At 37.3% G+C, this 17,604-nt stretch overlaps 1 pseudogene; it reads right to left on the bottom strand.

Moving 5' to 3' along the window:
- Positions 1 to 351: 351 nt before the first annotated feature.
- LOC126014937 (serine/threonine-protein phosphatase 6 regulatory subunit 2-like) overlaps positions 352 to 17,604 on the bottom strand; it is a 37,641-nt pseudogene continuing 20,388 nt past the window's right edge.

Raw genomic sequence — 17,604 nt, 5'->3', positions numbered from 1 at the left:
GGCTGGGCTGGTGTCAACAGCTTCAAACAGGACCCTTTAAGGTGGATCCTGCATGCAGTCCAGCTTCCCATCCTTTGTCACTGTCCCCAGGGCGGCTCCCCTGGAGGTGGTTGTCTGCATTGATGTAGGAGACACAATTAGCAGGGTCAAGTCTAGGCCAGCCTTGCTCAGTGCTCACATGGGGGCCCAGGGGAGGCAGCCATGACAGGTGTGGAAGAGAGTTATTTAGGTGTTGGCTAGGTGGGGTTCAGTGGTCTGCTGGTGGCACCATCGGTCCTGGGCAGGGCTGGGGGCAGGAGGGAGGCCTCAGCTGGGTCTGACACTGACAGCCTCTGACACACGAGCTACTTGCTAGCTCTGGTCACTGGCAGGTGCCACCGGGGAAGCTGTTATGGCAGTACAGATGCTCCAGGCACAGGGATTGGCAGGGCAGAGGTGCTCTCGGGAGTCTCGCTTCAGGCCCCCCTGGACTTCCACACTGCCTGAGCCCACTGAGGAGCTGCACCTTGGGCCTGTCTCTAAGCAGCAGAGAGACTGGAAGTCGGTGAATGTGGCCCAGCCTTTCTCCTCTGGAGCCAAGGCGCTGGGAGTGCCAGCTGTCCCTACCTCCATCACTGCCCCTGGGGCTGGCACTGCCCTGTTCACCGGCTCCTCTGACAGCCCCCACAGGGCATCTTTAGTGCCAATCTGTGCATGGAGGCCCTCCTGCCCGGGGGCACTGGAGTGCCTGCTTCTATGCCTGCCTTTCTGTCACAGCCACTGTGACATTCCGGGGCCATTCCTGGGGCAGCATCTTTAGTGCCAGTCTATGCATGGGGGCCCTCCTGCCCGGGGGCACTGGGGTGCCTGCTTCTATGCCTGCCTTTCTGTCACAGCCACTGTGACATTCCGGGGCCATCTGGGGCAGCTCTCGGAGGCATGAGGAGCCTCAAACCTGGCTCTGGCAGTCATCCGGTTGGCACAATGTGCGTCCTTGACCTCCCAGATGTCATTCTCGTCGTCATCAAAGGACTGGATGTGATCACAACAGCAGGCCTCAAAGAGAGCAGCAGCACTGGGACTCTCCTGGTCAGAATTGATGTGGAAGTTGATTTCAGCTATTCTGTCCAAAAGGGCGTTGACACTGTCGTCCTGGTTAGCAAATGCCTCATCATTGAAGCCAAACTGGGCCATGAAGGTGGCGGTCATCTGCTGCAGCTAGTACTCGGAGAAGGCCTGCTGCAGAGACAGTTTGTTAGGGAACACACCCTCCAGGTCCTCATCCTCACTCGAGGGGTGCAGGTGGTGGGTACTGACCAGGTCCACCATGTTTCGGGGTTCGTCTCCATCAGCATCTTCTCCATGAAGCTCTCCCAGAGCCCAGGGCAATCCCAGGGGAACCCTCACTGATGTGGCCCTGTAGGGGCCCCTCTCCAAGCTCTGTGCCACAGCATTGGCAATCTGTGTCAGGTGGCCCTTGTTCCCACATTTCCATCCTCCTGCAGCCTATGTGTGGTCATTAGATTCCCAGGCCTCCAGAATCCACTGCAACAGATAGCACTGCTCGAACAGATGCGTGACTATTGTGTGTTCCTCTGGGTGACTAGCAGCAGGCTGGGGGGTGGGGGGGATGGTCTCTGGTGGCTCAGCCACACGCAATTGGAGCCAGCAGCTTCTGTCCTGTTCTCTGGGGCCATGCAGGAGAGGATGGCAGTGATGCAAAACTCCACTTGAAAGTGCATAAAATTATTCCAGATGCATTTGAAGAACAGGTCCAGCAGAAGCCCCATGGTGGTGAGCCTCCAGAGCTCCCAGTGGATGGTGGATGTGCCTGTGGGCAGCAGTGTGACACTCCCCAAAGGCTCCTCCAGCACCCCAATGGTGGTCAGATGGCTAACTTTAGCAGCCTGAGCAGCAGCTGGTAGAAATCCTTCAGCCGTGGCTCAATATCATGCAGCACGGCCCCAGTGATTGCTGCAGTCCCTGAGAAAAGCAGTCCAACAAGCCGTCTGCCCCAGCTGCCGGGTGTCCAACAGGCTCAGCAGCACCTGCATCCCCAAAACCAAGCAGCTCTCCGTCTGCTCCCCTTTGAACATGTTCTTCAGAAACTTCTCCATGCAGTCCTGTGACTCCAGCACTGTGAGGAGGGAGGGGGTCCAGCTCCGGAGCTTCTGGCAGCTGGCCGCCTTGCTCTCTGCCCAGATGATGTCAAAGAGTCTGGGACGCATTGGACTGTCTATCTTAGTCTTGGTTCTGATGATCAGTCCCACCAGCCACTGGATGATCCTCTCTTCATTCAGCCAATACAGAATGCCCTGCTGCAGTATGTCCGTGTGGCAGGCTCCATTCAGCCACAGCAGCAGGTCCATGAGGGTCGAGTGCCTAGTTGCTTCAGCATCAGGCGATAAACTGCTTCTTCTTCAAGAACATCAGCAGTTGGTCTGTCTTCCTGGCGATGAGATTGTCAATGGTCTTGCTGAAGAAACTGGCCAGTAGAGGGTTGAGAGGAGGCTCCTGGTCCAGAAAGTCATAGAGAAGGCCCAGAAGAGCCTCATCCCCTCCCTAATGATCGTTGATTTGCGGCACATCACAGAATCAGCAGCTCACAGGCGTTGTTCAGGAATTTGAAGAAGACCTTCTCTTCCATGTCCAGGGGTGAGTCACGCGTAACGAGCAAAGTTTCGCTTTGCAGTCCCGCTCCTCAACACTTTCCTATTTTAAACATTCTTCTTGATGCACACAGAGATTCATGTTCTAAAAAGATCTATCTGTTTTATCCTATTCATGGGTTCTCACATTGTTCAATAAAAGTCGAGTCTTTATGACCTACAATAACAAAGTATCATTATCACCTGAGAGTCTGTCAAAAATGCAGATTCTCAGATCCCACCGTAGTGTTTCTTTATCACAAATTCTGGGAATAGAACCCAGAAATTGCTTTAAATAAGTCCTCCAGATTATTGAAATGAATAACAATGTACTATTATCAAGATCTTATGAAATCATGCCATACCACATCGTCTCTATTTCTATTTCTTACTATGTTTTACACATAAAGTCACAGCAAGTTTGAATATAACCAGGATGCCCAAAGTTTAGATTCTTTCAGTCTATGCATAAATATCATATACATGGTGTTCTTTCCTTACTATTCTATATAATCATAATTTATGCCTCCAGAACCCCATTTTATGTTGCTTTATTTTCTCAGTTGCATTATTGATTTACCCTGCCAGAATTCACAATTGAACTTCTAATGAAAGTTTTTAAAAAATGAAGAAATTACTATAATTTATATAAAAATTTCCAAGTATTCTCATACCCAAATACTACTAAATAACAATTGCCTATACTAAAAACAGCTAAAACATGATATAGATATATAAAATGGCCTACATGGAAAGTCAATGAACCACTGAACTTATAGACCAAATTCATCACCATGTGTGAATAAACAAGGAAGTGATTTTCCCCACATTTCTGAGAAAGGACTGTAGTCTGTAGAATATTCAGGTCTATACAATGAAACCTGAATATCCAGACACTTCTAAGTCCTAATTTTTGTGGGGTCTTAGGTCATAACTTATCAAAAGATTATATTAGACCTCATTACTTTTCCAAAAAATAACCTATATATTTTTCCACAAGTGCTCAATGGTATCTTATGATCTACTTACAAATGAACATTATTTTGATTTAAAAGATTTGTTTTTCTTTTCTTTTGAGACTTTCAAGCTGTGCTCAGAGAACTCAATCAATTTGGGGTTATACCTAACAGCGCTAGGAGAGGGCCAAGACATAGAAGTAGGGAACAATGACAGTTAGGAGATAAAATGTGTTACCTTGAGAACACCAGGCTTGTGCACCAACTCTTTAAACTATAACCCCTGCCCCCAAACAATGTAATTTTGTCTGCAATAGAAGTAGAGATTAGAAACGAAGTAACAACTCTCTTTTTCAAAAAGTACCACCTAGTTTAAAATACCAGAGTAGCCAGGAGAGCTGTCTTGTAGATAAAAAGTAATTTGATAAAATAATGGCTGACAATTTTCAAGTGCAATTGCTCAACAAAATAATTTATAGAGAGCATGCCTCTCTTCTTGATGACTCATAATGGAAAAAATTTTAGCAGTAAGCCCTGAGAATTGACAAAGACCATCTGGATCAGTACAACAAAATCTTTTTCAACTGCTTTCTCAAGTATGTTTCCAAGTTACTGTACTTCATCATAAAGGACAGAGTTTGGGAATCTTGACATGCCAAGACAATCAAATTAACTTTTTTAGAATATGCCACAATATCCAGAAGGAGGAAAGATACTTCATATGGTAAAATGGGAAAATTAGTGAATGTTTTAGAAAATATGGCTTCAGTATTTATACAGATTCAAAAGTCATCTTTTTATCTCTACAATGAAAATGTTGACCGTGGGGTGTCACATGATTGTAGAGTGGATATCAAGCTAACCTTGCATGGCCAACTGGGTTCAACTGAATTTAACTGAGCACCAAAGAGATCTCTGAGCACAGAGCCAGAAGTAACTCCTGAGAAAATTAGGGGCCCAAAAACAAACAGAGAGAGAGAGAGAGAGAAGAAAAATAAAGTTGATGGTGCTCAGGGTATGAAGTTCAATAAATAGAAGTATATTATATTGTATCACCTTGAATTTGTCATATTAGGAAATGTTAGTTTCTTCTTAATAGGAAAAATAACTTCCAAAATTCTTTTTAAAACTAAAATAAGACCTGTAGGTCTTTTAATATCTAGCCAGTTTCTATGTCAACTGGAATTACAAAGGTAAACTGGTTTCATGGTTTGAACTAATTCTCATTACCCACTATAGACTCTTTGCTTATAGAAGTGCTTTTGGTGCTAGACTTTAATTGTAACCATCACTATGCTGCTACCAGTTTATCAACATTGACATGAAATTTTTGCTGGAAAGAGATAACATTCTCTGTTTTTGCTTCTTGAGCAGTTCAGTTTCTTCTCTAAACAGAAGGATAATTATAAGAAGGAAAACATGTCAAGAGCAAATACCTTCTTACAGAAGAGATTAGACCATATTAAGAACACATCAGCTTGCTGAGTAATTTTAGAATCTCATTCTCAGACACCATTTAAGAGAATATAAGCCTGAGAGTTGTTTTTTCCAGTGACTGTAAGTTAACTCTTCCTAAACAATTTTAAAATGCAAGTCATTATTCTACAGGAGTCATAATATCTCAGCCCACTCCTAGAAAAATGTATGTGAGGCATGTACCACCATAAAAGAAAGGATGCATTCTTAGAGGCATACTTATCTCACATGAAACAAACTATAGGACAGGTCCAGAATATTGTTAAATAAGTACTAACCATACCTAGTACTGATTGTCAGTGACTAACTCATTCTCTGTTTACAGGTACAGGCCAAATAGAAAAAAATTGTTTTTATTATCATTTGAATAAGAAATGAAACTCCTATTTCAATAGTCAAAGTACTATCCTCTTTGTATATCAAGTGCTGTCATTGAAATGACACTAATTGCTATTCTTACTGACAGCACAGAGTGACAGGGAAGGCTTTGTGGAAGAACCAACATTTCTATATGGGAGTACATGCTGATCACTCACAAGAAAATTCAGGTAACCCCATGTTGAGCCTGTCCTTGTCATTCATGCCCTGTGTAGACAAAGGACAGCAGGACTTTTGATCCAGCACTTTCTCTAAACACTGTTTTCTGTCTTCACTGCAGTGTACATCACCCTCCTTTCCAAGCTGAACTGATGGATAGGAATTCAAAGACAATGAAAGCGTGGCTATGATCAGTGATCATTCATGGCAGGTGCTGAGAGGCTCAGGGCAGTTTTCACAGTTGTATTTGGATGTTATGAAAGGAGCTAATGCTAATGAAACCCACATGAGGGAACACTTTACCCAAGCCAAGTCTGTCTCAAAAAGCCCAGTGATAGAACATTTCTTAGGCTCCATGGTCATTCATTCATGGTGTGCAGCAAAACTCATCCACTGCTTATTTAATTTTAGTCATCTCCTCTGTTTCTTAAAAAATGCTCAACTTCCTGGGACCAGAGTAACACAGTATAACATGTATGGTGCTTTTCTTGAACTGGCCAACGAACCCAGATTCATTTCTTGGTCCCTCAAGTCTTCAAGGAGTGATCCCTGAGTGCAGAGCCAGAAGTAAGCCCTAAGCAAATAAAAAATAGTGTTCAGTTTCTTCCTACAATAGTCATCGCATTCCATACTTACCCAACAAGTATTGAACTGTACTAGTGTATCTGAAAATTTTCATTATAGTTCCGAAGTGAATATAGACTTTTATTACAGATACTCCCAAGAAGAGAATTCATACTTGTTTTGTCCTGACCTGTTATACCCATGTTGCAACAATTTACCAATATAATTACTAAGTTAAAACTAGAACAAGAATATTTTTAAAAATTAAAACCTTTATGCATAAAAAGGAGATATTTTAATAGGTAAAAAAACTAATTTCAAGATCAATGATGATGAGTAGCCATTGAAATAAACAAAGATACATTAAAATATTTATTTTAAAATTACAAATAAAGGGTAATATTTTAAAGTCTGCATACTTCATTTTACCTTATCTGAAACTAATAAAATAGCATGGATTTTACAGGTCATTTTATAAATCATTCTATTATTACAATGAGGGGGATGGTGTGCTATTATTAATATAGAAATCCCCAAATTCCAGATTCACAAGCTTTAGAAAGTTAGCAATGCATTCTTATTTGCAAATCACAAATCCATAGTTAGTAGGAGTGATGCTAAACATAGCAAGTTCTATTTATCAAAAGAAAACATAACTAATCAAATTTGAAAGCTTTCACTTTCATATTATCAAATTTATACTCATGCTAAACTAGAAACAAGAAATCAAATAAATCTATGCATTTTGTGCTCATTCCTCAATGTCAATTCAGTAGAATTTATACCAACATATAAGCCACTGTTCAAATATAATAAATTAAACAGCTTAAATAAATACTATAACAGATATGCATGTTTTAGAACACCAAATCATAATAAAAAGATACAATGTTACATGACATTTAAATAGATGCTTATCTTAAAGAAAACTGTTGAAGTGAAATATGCCTGACATATATACAGAATGTTTCATTGACTTCATTTCAATGAAAATAATATTTTCAAAATAGTTATCGAAATAGTTGAGTTCAATGTGTCACAAGCCTCAGTGATAGATAAAAGTCAAATAACTGCGCTTCTTTAATATTACAGCATCCACAACAATGAAAGCTGGCTTTCTTTGTGAGGCCCTTAAGCCAAACTGAGGAAGCTGTAGGAACTGAGTGTTAAATGCTTTTTTCTAAATTTGTCTTTGTTATCCCACATAGCACCTAAATAGTAGATCCTTGATGATTAATGATAAAGTCCTTAGAAGATCATAAAGGTCTTTACCTTCATGAGCAATAAGCAAAAATTATTTCCCTCGGGTGATAAAAATCACAAATTTTAGGGTTCATACTGAATCTTAAAGATCAGAATTCAACCTCTAATTTTTCTGATAAGAAAAGTTAGGCCTAGTGTGCAAATGTTTTCCCCCAAGCTGACTCCGTTAGCTTACTAGAAATGTCTAGTCCCTGTAGAATTCAAAAAATGATTTGCTCTCACTATATCCTTTGACTAAATGCTGATATTGCCAATACAAAGCTAGTATACTTGATTTTATGGAACAGCTGTCACTGCAAAAGATAAACATTTTTAAAAGTATAAAATTGTCTGGGCCGGGGAGAGAGAACATTGGTAGGGTGTTTACCTTGCACGCAGCCAACTCAGGACTGATAGTTTTTCGATTGTCGGCATCCTGTATGGTCCCCTGTGCTTGCCAGGGCCGATTTCTGAGCACAGAGTCATGAGTAACCCCTGAGCATTGCCGGATATGACCCCCCCAAAATAAATAAATAAGCTTTAAAAATTTTTTATTAAAAAAAATAGAAAATTGTCATTGCAAAAGACAGGCATTTAAAATATATGTTATGGATGGAACTGTTTCTTAATTTCACATGCTGAAGCCCTGACAATGTGGGTATACTGAGTATATCTGAGTAAGGCATTGCTTCTCAAATAGTGGGGCGCGCCCCCAGGACGGACGCGACGCTCCGTAAAGGAGGACGCATTTGACCTCGGCAAGCACTGTTATAACAAGCTAAGCCCCGTTTTTACGTCTTTGTATGTCTCTGGAGCTAAGAGTTGCTGTGTCCTGATTCAAAACCCGCTTCGAAAAGCTATGCACTACAAAACGTGCTCATTGTAGTTATTGATCCAGACATCGCCTCTGATTCAAAAATCGGCTCAAATTATTTTATTTATTTTTCTTTTGCAGGTTAAAGTTTTTTTAATAAAGATACTATTTACAGTCGTGCGGGGCGGGGGCACGAAAAATGTTTTCTTCTTCCTAGGGGAGCATGACAGAAAATAATTAAGAAGCACTGGAGTAAGGGCAGGAAGAGTGAATGGATTGCACCCTATCTATGCTTCAGTCCAGAGCCAAAAAGAAGGAAGTAATCTAGATTGAGAACTTCTTTCCAAAAATTCAAAGTACAGACAGGGTCCACGAAGGAAGAGCAGCTGAAACAAATCAAAACACAATATCAAAAATAGACTGAACACACAGTATCAAAAGATGGTCTCAAATAAAGCACTACAATCTATGAAGAGGACCCTTCACATTGGATGAGATCTGGGGAGGGGGGAGGCAAAATAATTGTATGGATATGGCTATTCACACTGGTATCTTTGCTTGTACCTAAGTAATCAATGTGTGCAGTTTAAGGGATTTTATCCAAAATTTACCTCTCAAGAAAGTCAAGGATAGGGCTGAGGTTGAATCCTGCATGCAAAGTATACACTGGAGTTCTTTGAGCTAGTAGCCTAGCTAGTAGCCTTGCCTGTCCATGTTTTTTGTTTTTTGTTTTTTGTTTTTGTTTGTTTTTATAATATGCTTTCTCTTTCAGAACCCTTATGCAAATGTTCCACTGTGAGAGTTGCTGGTTTTCCCTGGGATGGGGGAAAAGCTGCTGCCTGCAGCCTGCAGTTCACAGTATTTGTTTTGTTTGTGTTCCTGCCAACCCTGGAATGGACTTGGGTAAACAGCAAGGGCATAACATAAGAAATAGACCGAGTCACGAGAAAAAGTGTATTCCAACCAGGGAGGTTGAGCAGCATCTTGGATCTTATTGAGCCAGCCAATTCTCTCTGCTGCTATCCCTGCCACTTTTATTAACCAAAATTTAACATAAATCACCCGAGAGGCAGGGTCTATGGAATTAGGGCACTTGTGCTAATTAACTTAGAAAAGATAAAAGGAAAAAGTGATTTTATAGGTGTCTATAATTGTACAGATAACAAAACTCCACCACCACATTAATCTACTTTCTTAATTCCCATGAGACTGTATCTTTTTTACTTTTCTATTTTTCTTTCTTTTTTGTTTTTATTTTTGTTTTGGGGCCACACCCGGCGGTGCTCAGGGGTCACTCCTAGATGTCTGATCAGAAATAGCTCCTGGCAGGCACGGGGGACCATTTGGGACACCGGGATTCGAACCAACCACCTTTGGTCCTGGATCGGCTGCTTGCAAGGCAAACACCGCTGTGCTATCTCTCCGGGCCCTCTTTTTCACTTTTTGATGCTGCTCTTGAATATCATCTCCTCAAGAAGGTCTTAGCTTCTTACATTTTTAACTTTTTATTTCTTTTGGGGTGCCACACCCAGTAGTGCTGAGGAGTCATTTCTGGCAGTAGTTGGGTAATGATGTGGGTGCCAGGTTCCCCAACACTGTATCCATAGTTCTATTTGTCTGGTCATCGTCTTCGTGTTTTAATAAAACCCTTCCTTCCCAATTCCCAATTCATTTTTACAAATGAACAAATCTGTAAAAAAATTGTTTATGCTTGTTTATTTTTATCAATGTATTTTCTTTTTTTATTTTTATTTATGTATTATTATTTTATTTATTTATTTTTGTATTTTTATTATTTTATCAATGTATTTTTGTTTATCAATGTATTATCCAAGATTTGAGGTTAAGATATGAATGTTTCTTCATTTTTATATCTAGAATAAAACGGTGTCTTACATTTAAATATTTGTCAAGCATATGGGCAGTCAAATGAACAAATTTATAAATGTGAGCAACAAATTGTCAGTTATAGTATGTGAGTGTCATTTAAAAAGCATGACTTTTGTGGTTCTTGATTATGTATTTGGATATTTTCTATTTAGTGGTACAAAAGTGCTTTGGGATAATGGAAGGAAGATCTCTGAGACTGATTTATTACATCATATTTTAATACATATTTTATTTGACAAATCAAAAAGATATTTGTAGATATAATATCACATGCTTATCTTTAAATATTAAAGTTAACTTATCTCTTAGTAAGCAACTCCTATTCTTTAAACTTTTAGCATAATGTAATTCTTTGATTCCACTAGATTTCTCCTGCTACTCTTTGATACCTCTTAAGAACTCCTTATCCTTACTATATGTCAAAGTATTGTTGCTCTTAAAAGCTTAGTATAAAAATATGAAATTTTAAAGAAATAAATTGAATATAGAAATGAAAATAAATGGAAGAAAATCAAATTAAAAGAGAATAAATCTTACCCACAGAACAAAAATTGAAGAATCAACAATAGTGTGATAGATAGTAAAAACTCAGTGGAAAGCATCCAATGGTTCATTAATCTTATCTTCAAAAATGTTTGGTGCTGTCAGGAGAGTAAACTCATAGCTCTGATCTATCTCTACAGGATTAGAAATTAAGCAATATTTCATGCTTAATATTTTTATTGGTACAAAATATTTGTATTTCATTTTATATAACAAATTTCAGCAGACTGTTCATACAATTTACCTCTTCTTAATTCAACTTCTAACTAACTTTGCTGTTTCAAGTGTGATCTTATGAAAAATCCAAAACAATTATTAAGTGGAATTTATATATAATGCCTTTGTTATGTTGTTTGGCTATGGGAATTCCTACATACATGTTACAAAAGTTTTTTACTTTTTTGGTTAATAAGATTCTCATGTCAATGCAATGAATAATATTTTATGTTAGAGATGAAAAAACAAAAGTCCAAAAGTGTTGACATGCCCTAGCCATATTTTTATTTAATAACAAAATCAGAGTATACAACTCTCAAATGTTTTTCCCCATTCGAAATGCACTTTAGTAAAATGTAAAATCAAAACTGTAATATGGACTATTTGTCATGGCACAAACATAGGCAATACCAGTGTTGACTTCATGCTTTATCTCTTAAGATAAAGTTGTATGCAAAAATATTTAAATGTATTCAACTTAAAGTATAATCAAGAGTTCAATAATATAGCTAAATTATAAATTTATGGTAATATTGTTCATTTAGGTCTTTAAATACAATCATAGTATTTCTCCTTTCTGTTTTTTATTGCTCTCTCTCTTTCCCTTTATCTGATTTTTGAGAATGTAGTTTATGTAGAAATTGACAATTGGGAAAAAAAGATTTGAGTGAGGGAGATAAAATTAAGTAGTTCTATTTACACTTTAAATTTTTTACTATTTCAGTGAATTGTGTTCTTCCAGTTATTTAGTTAATATTAGCCATGTCTTTGTGCAATGTTCCAACTGTCATTAGGCTTAAAACCATATATGGAATTGTTGCTAATTTCACGATAGTTGAAAATTTTTTATATTTGAGGTCCTTTTCATCCTTTATGCTATTTAGTTTTTGTAAGTGACCCCGAATCAAAAGTTTTTCTTTTTTATTGTATATCATGATTGACAAAAGGAAATTGAGAATATATGTTTTGAGAATTTAACAGTCTATGTGCATGATATTTTTATGTCTATATAAAGCAACAGACCAGCCTAAAATTAAAAATCCCCCAGTACTTCACATACCATTTTTCTCTGAACACAGAAAAACATTTAATCACCAAATCTAACCTTACATTCACCAAATCTAACCTTAGCCCTAATCTTCATGCTAACCCTCATTCAAGAAAACCTTACCTGAATGATGTCCAAAACTGTCAGTTAGTCAAAGTTCAAGATCTCCCAAATATTAACATGCATTTTTAAGTATAAACCTTAATGCATCTTAAAACCTAGCACACTTCATTAAGCATGAAATTCATTTAGTTCATGCTTCATTAAGTATGAGTTTTTGTGAATGTTAAAACCTAACACAAAATTTCCAGAGACCTAACCCTAACACTACATCTAGGTCAACCTTAAATCTAATCATATCAATTAATTAATGCTACTTAATTGCAGGCATAAAACAATAAACTTTGACAAATTTAACAGTCCAACATTTTACTTGCCTTTTGATCTCTAAAAACAGAAATGATTAATACCTATTGCCTATGAATTCTCTAAACCAAACCCTAGCCTTCATCCTCAACTTAACTCTGACATATGATCAACCTGACCTGGACTGGTAGTGAAATGTGTCAATTAGCCTCAAATTTCAAGAACTTTCCAGTCTTAGCATGCATTTTATGTATGAATACATAAACAAAACATAAAACCTCCACAAACTTAACACTATCCCTATATCTAGCCAATAGGATGTTCATATTTATAAACCCTATATAATTATAGACATAAAAATAGCTTAGGTTTAATTTAACTATGGTTTAAAACTTCATTTGCCTTTTGATCTCTAAAGACAGCAATACTTAACACCTACACCCCACATATTCCCAAATCCAAACTCTAGCCCTAAATCTTTTTTTTTTTTTTTTTTTTTGGGCCATACCCGGTGGTGCTCAGGGGTTACTCCTGGCTGTCTGCTCAGAATTAGCTCCTGGCAGGCATGGGGGACCGGAATTCGAACCAACCACCCTTGGTCCTGGATCGGCTGCTTGCAAGGCAAACACCGCTGTGCTATCTCTCCGGGCCCCTAGCCCTAAATCTTATGCTAACTCTAACACCTGATTAACTTGACTTGGACTGATGCACAAATATGTCAGTTAGTCTAAATTTCACAATCTCCCAAATCATAACTTCTATTTTTTAAGTATGAACATAGAAAGCCCTAATACCCCAACTCTCCAAAGACCTAACACTAACCCTAATGCTAAGTCAATCCCACATTTAATCATATCAGTAAACTAAGCTATGTAATTATAGTCAACTTTGCCAAATTTAACATTTGCACTTCACTTACCTTTTGATCTCTAAAAAACAGAAATTATTAAAAACCTAACACCTACAAATTCCTAACCAAAATCCTAGCTCTCATTTTCAACCTAACCCTAACACATGATCAAACTAGCCTAGACTGATAACTATATCTGTCAATTAGTTTAAATTACTCTAACCTTAAAGATCTCTCCAATCTTAACATGCATGCTATATTGGAACACAGAGAAAACTGATACATAAAGCCTCCATAATCCTATCACTAACCCTATGTAAAGTCAATTCTAGGATAACCCTATCAATAAATTAACACTATAAAATGATAGGCATAAAGTATGAATTTTATGAAATGAACAAATCCCAAAAATTTCTGTGCATTTTAATCTCTGAGCACATAAATAAGTCACACAAACCTCTGCCTATTCCCTACTTCTATCCCTAGTCCTAAACCTAGTCCAAACATGAACTCTGGATAACTCTAAATTGAACTGAGACCCAAATATGTCAATTAAACTAAATATCCTTATTTTTCTAGAAAATTGAAAAAATTTTAGGATATAGAAGAGAAAAAATGTTCAATGGATCATGAGGCAAAACTGTATAGAACTAAATTAAGGATGACTCATTTTATTAAAGTGTTTTTAGACTAAAACTTGTGCTACCTATCAAAGTATTAGAGGATTCCCATTTGTCTTGTTAATAATTAACATAAATTTCAAGATAATCCCACTCTTACCATCTATTTTAAATATAAACCAAGAGGAACCTAACACTAAAAACCTCCACAGATCTAACACTAATAGGTTCCTTAGTCCAATACTAAATTCAATCCAATCAATATACAAAAGCTATCAAAAAATAGTAATAAAGCAACTCACGAGGCTTTATTTAATAATGGCCCAATACTTCATTTACCTTTTGCCAAATCTGTCAGTTAGCCTAAATTTCAAGATATTTCTAATCATACAATGCATTTTTCAGTATAAACCCAGTAAAAAAAATAACACCCTAAACCTGCACAAATTTAACCCTTATCCTAGTCTTAAACAAATTCTAAAGCTAATCCTATTAATAAACTAAAGATACCTAATTATAAGACTAATTTAATACACCATGCCTAACTTAACAATGACCCAACAATTTGTTGTTTCTTGATATATGAATACACTAATACTTAACACCTAAAAACTCCACATTTCCTAATCCTAATTCCTAATATTTATCCTAATCCTAACCCATGATAGATCTGACCTGCCTGATTCCCATATCTGTCAATTAGCCTAAATTTTAAGAAATCCCCGATCTTATCGTGCATTTTTAAGTATGAACACAGAAAAACCCACACCCAAGCCATTATAGACATAACCCTAATCCTATCTTTAGGTCAATCCTAAATTTAATTCTATTTGTAAGCTTGGCCTACATAATTATATGCTAAGGCAATCCACTAGGACTAATTCAACAATGGACCAAAATTTCATTTGTCTGTTTTGAATTTTTTACTTAAACCATTGTTTATATTTACAAGGTTTTTTATAGTTGGGTTTTAGACATACAATGGTTTAGCACCAATCTCACCACCAGTAAGACATGTTATCTTCTCATGACCAATGTTTCCAAAGTCCATCCCATACTACCACCCCCTGCCCCAGACTGCCAGCATAGTAAGCCCGTTTTGTATTTTGATTATTAAAGATTGTATCTCATAATTTTACTATCGTTGACTCTGGCTTGAATATTTAATTCTTTCCTTTCTTAACCTCATCAATGTGTTTGAGATCCCTTGGTCCTGTCCCTTGTCCTTTCATATTTGTCTTTCTCTTCCTACACACAATTGCTTTCCTTCACCTCACTTCTCTGAGCTTAGCATGTTTTTGACAATCTCATTTTAAACTATTGCCTTTTTCATGAAGTAATTCTAAATGCCACATATAGATGATAACATCTTGTATTTATCCTTTTTATTCTGACTTACTTATTTTAACATAATATCTTCCATTTTGATCCATGTTGCAGTGAATTGCATTATTGCATTTTCCTTACAATTGTTTTTTCCATTTTATATATATACCATGTCTTCATGATCCACTTGTCTGTTGTTGGGCATCTAGGTTGATTCCAACTCTTAGCTATTGTGCCTAGTTCAATAATAAATAACAGTGTGCATGCATCATTTTGAATGAATGTTTTCGGTCCTAGATGTAGATCCAAACAGTGGGATTGCTATGTCATGCGGCTTCAATCAATTGGAGATCGACTTTCACCCCCAAAACTTGGAACTTGGGACCACTTCAGTTTTCTGCAACTGCACCAGGAATTAAACATCTACCAGGGAAGGCCATAGTGCTGCTCTGACACTGACTTGCTTCAGAGTGGGTTCATATGACACCCTTATGACTAGGAAACAGCAAAACATTGCTTTTAGAGAAGGTTTCCCTACCTCACCACCTAATAGTGAAATGAAACCAGAAAGCATTCTATGACCCCTGACTTCAACATAGGATCTGTACAAAAAATAAGATCCCTAATTAGAAAAGCCTGACTGCGACAGCCATGATTGAGATCATGGGATCTAGGAAACATGAAGACTTTGGGGTTAGACAAATTAGTATGCCTGGAGCCTGCAGCTGATTTTATGACAAGATGCTTCATGGGTAGAGAGGATACCTGTTTTTAGGCCAAAAGTTTTTCCTTTCTATTTCCCCAACTTCTGCTGTGCCTATATCAAAAAAAAAAAAAAAAAAACTGCCACACCCTTTTTATCTTTTATATAGGGACTGCAACCTTTTTAATAGAACCTTGGCACACAAATTACTTTGTTTTACCTCATATTTCTGCATTTTTCTATAAAGTTAAAAAATAAAAGGATGGCTGGGGCCAGAGAAATAGCGCAGGGGCGTTTGCTTGCAAGCAGCTGACCTAGGACCTAAGGTGATTAGTTCTAATCCTGGCATGCCATATGTTCCCCAGTGCCTGCCAGGAGCTATTTCTGAGCAGATAGCCAGGAGTAACCCCTGAGCACCGCCGAGAGTGGCCCAAAAACCAAATAAATAAATAAATAAATAAATAAATAAATAAATAAATAAATAAATAAATAAATAAAATAGATGGGACAAAGGGTCAGGTGGTATCAGGTGCGTTTGGTAGAAAAAAATTAAAAGGAAAAAATTAAAAGGACAGAACTAAATATCCAAAGTCGTCAACAATAAAATCAAGATGCCCAAACTATAACAATCTAAACTTAAAATGGGCTTGTTATACTGGCAGTCCAGGGTGCAAAAGATGGTGGTATAGTATGCATTCTTGGGAACATTGGTGGAGAGAGGTCAACAATGGTGGTGAAAATAGCTCTGATTCACTGTATATCTAAAATCCAACCATGAAGAAATTTGTAAATCACAATGGTTTCAATAAAATAAATATAGGAGGCTAAATTAACTTTATTGTCACATAAGCTTCTTCAGTGCTAAGTTAGGAAATAATGTATACCTCATTGTCTATCTAAATTTCACACATCATTAATGCTTTCTTTATTACACTTATATTTCTATGGCTCAATTATTTTATTTATGGTCCATCGTGACTGAGATTTTGATCTACAGAAAATTGCATGATTGGTTCTTAATTGATTATATTGATAAAAGTACAAATAATATAAAGAGAAACCAGGCAAAGATCATTTTTGTTTGACAGTGATATAAAGTCACACAATTGTCATAGTCACATGAATGGAAGACACTCAGTTTGAACCTATTATCATCATTAAATAATAAGAGGAAACAGAAGAAAAATGGAAAAAAATAAACAAACAAAAAACCAAGTGTCTAGCCAAAATCTGCAGGCAGAAATCTATAAGACAGAATCAAAGTACTGGTCATATATTTTTCTCCTCAGTCTTCATGTGACACTGAGCACTTGCATTCAGTGCTCACTAGCAAAAAGGGTTCTGGTTATTGCTATTATTAACTTTACAACAAATTTGGTACCTGTTTCAATTCAACAATATGAAATCTTTTATCTGATCACTAAATACAAGGTGCAGGGATAGTTTTCTGGGACATGTTTCCTTTACTTCTTTTGTTTATTTTCTTATATGTAAAGTGACAGAATTTAACCCTGTAGCTAGGTGCAGTGACTAACAAGTGCACTCTGATTGTGTTGTGAAAATCAATGTTATTTTTTAAGTTAATGGTGTGTTTTATTTCCTGCAAATACCCAAAGAAATAAAAGCTAATAGATTGTGTAATATTTCTAAGAGGTAAAGCAAATAACCAATGAGAAGGTAAAATTAAAAGATGACCTGATGCCTAAAGTGTTTCCAAGTTTTGGTTAATGGTTCTTTTGCATTTCGGTGGGTAGAGAAGGTAGAAAACATTGCTCATTTTATTTTAACTTCCCTCTGTCATTCTTTTTTGTTTTACAGATTGTTAC

This window comes from Suncus etruscus, chromosome 1, assembly GCF_024139225.1.
Source record: "Suncus etruscus isolate mSunEtr1 chromosome 1, mSunEtr1.pri.cur, whole genome shotgun sequence".
In the NCBI taxonomy this organism is placed as follows: domain Eukaryota; kingdom Metazoa; phylum Chordata; class Mammalia; order Eulipotyphla; family Soricidae; genus Suncus; species Suncus etruscus.
The sequence above is the reverse complement of the archived record's forward strand: the minus strand, read 5'-3'. Positions and strand labels throughout refer to the sequence as shown.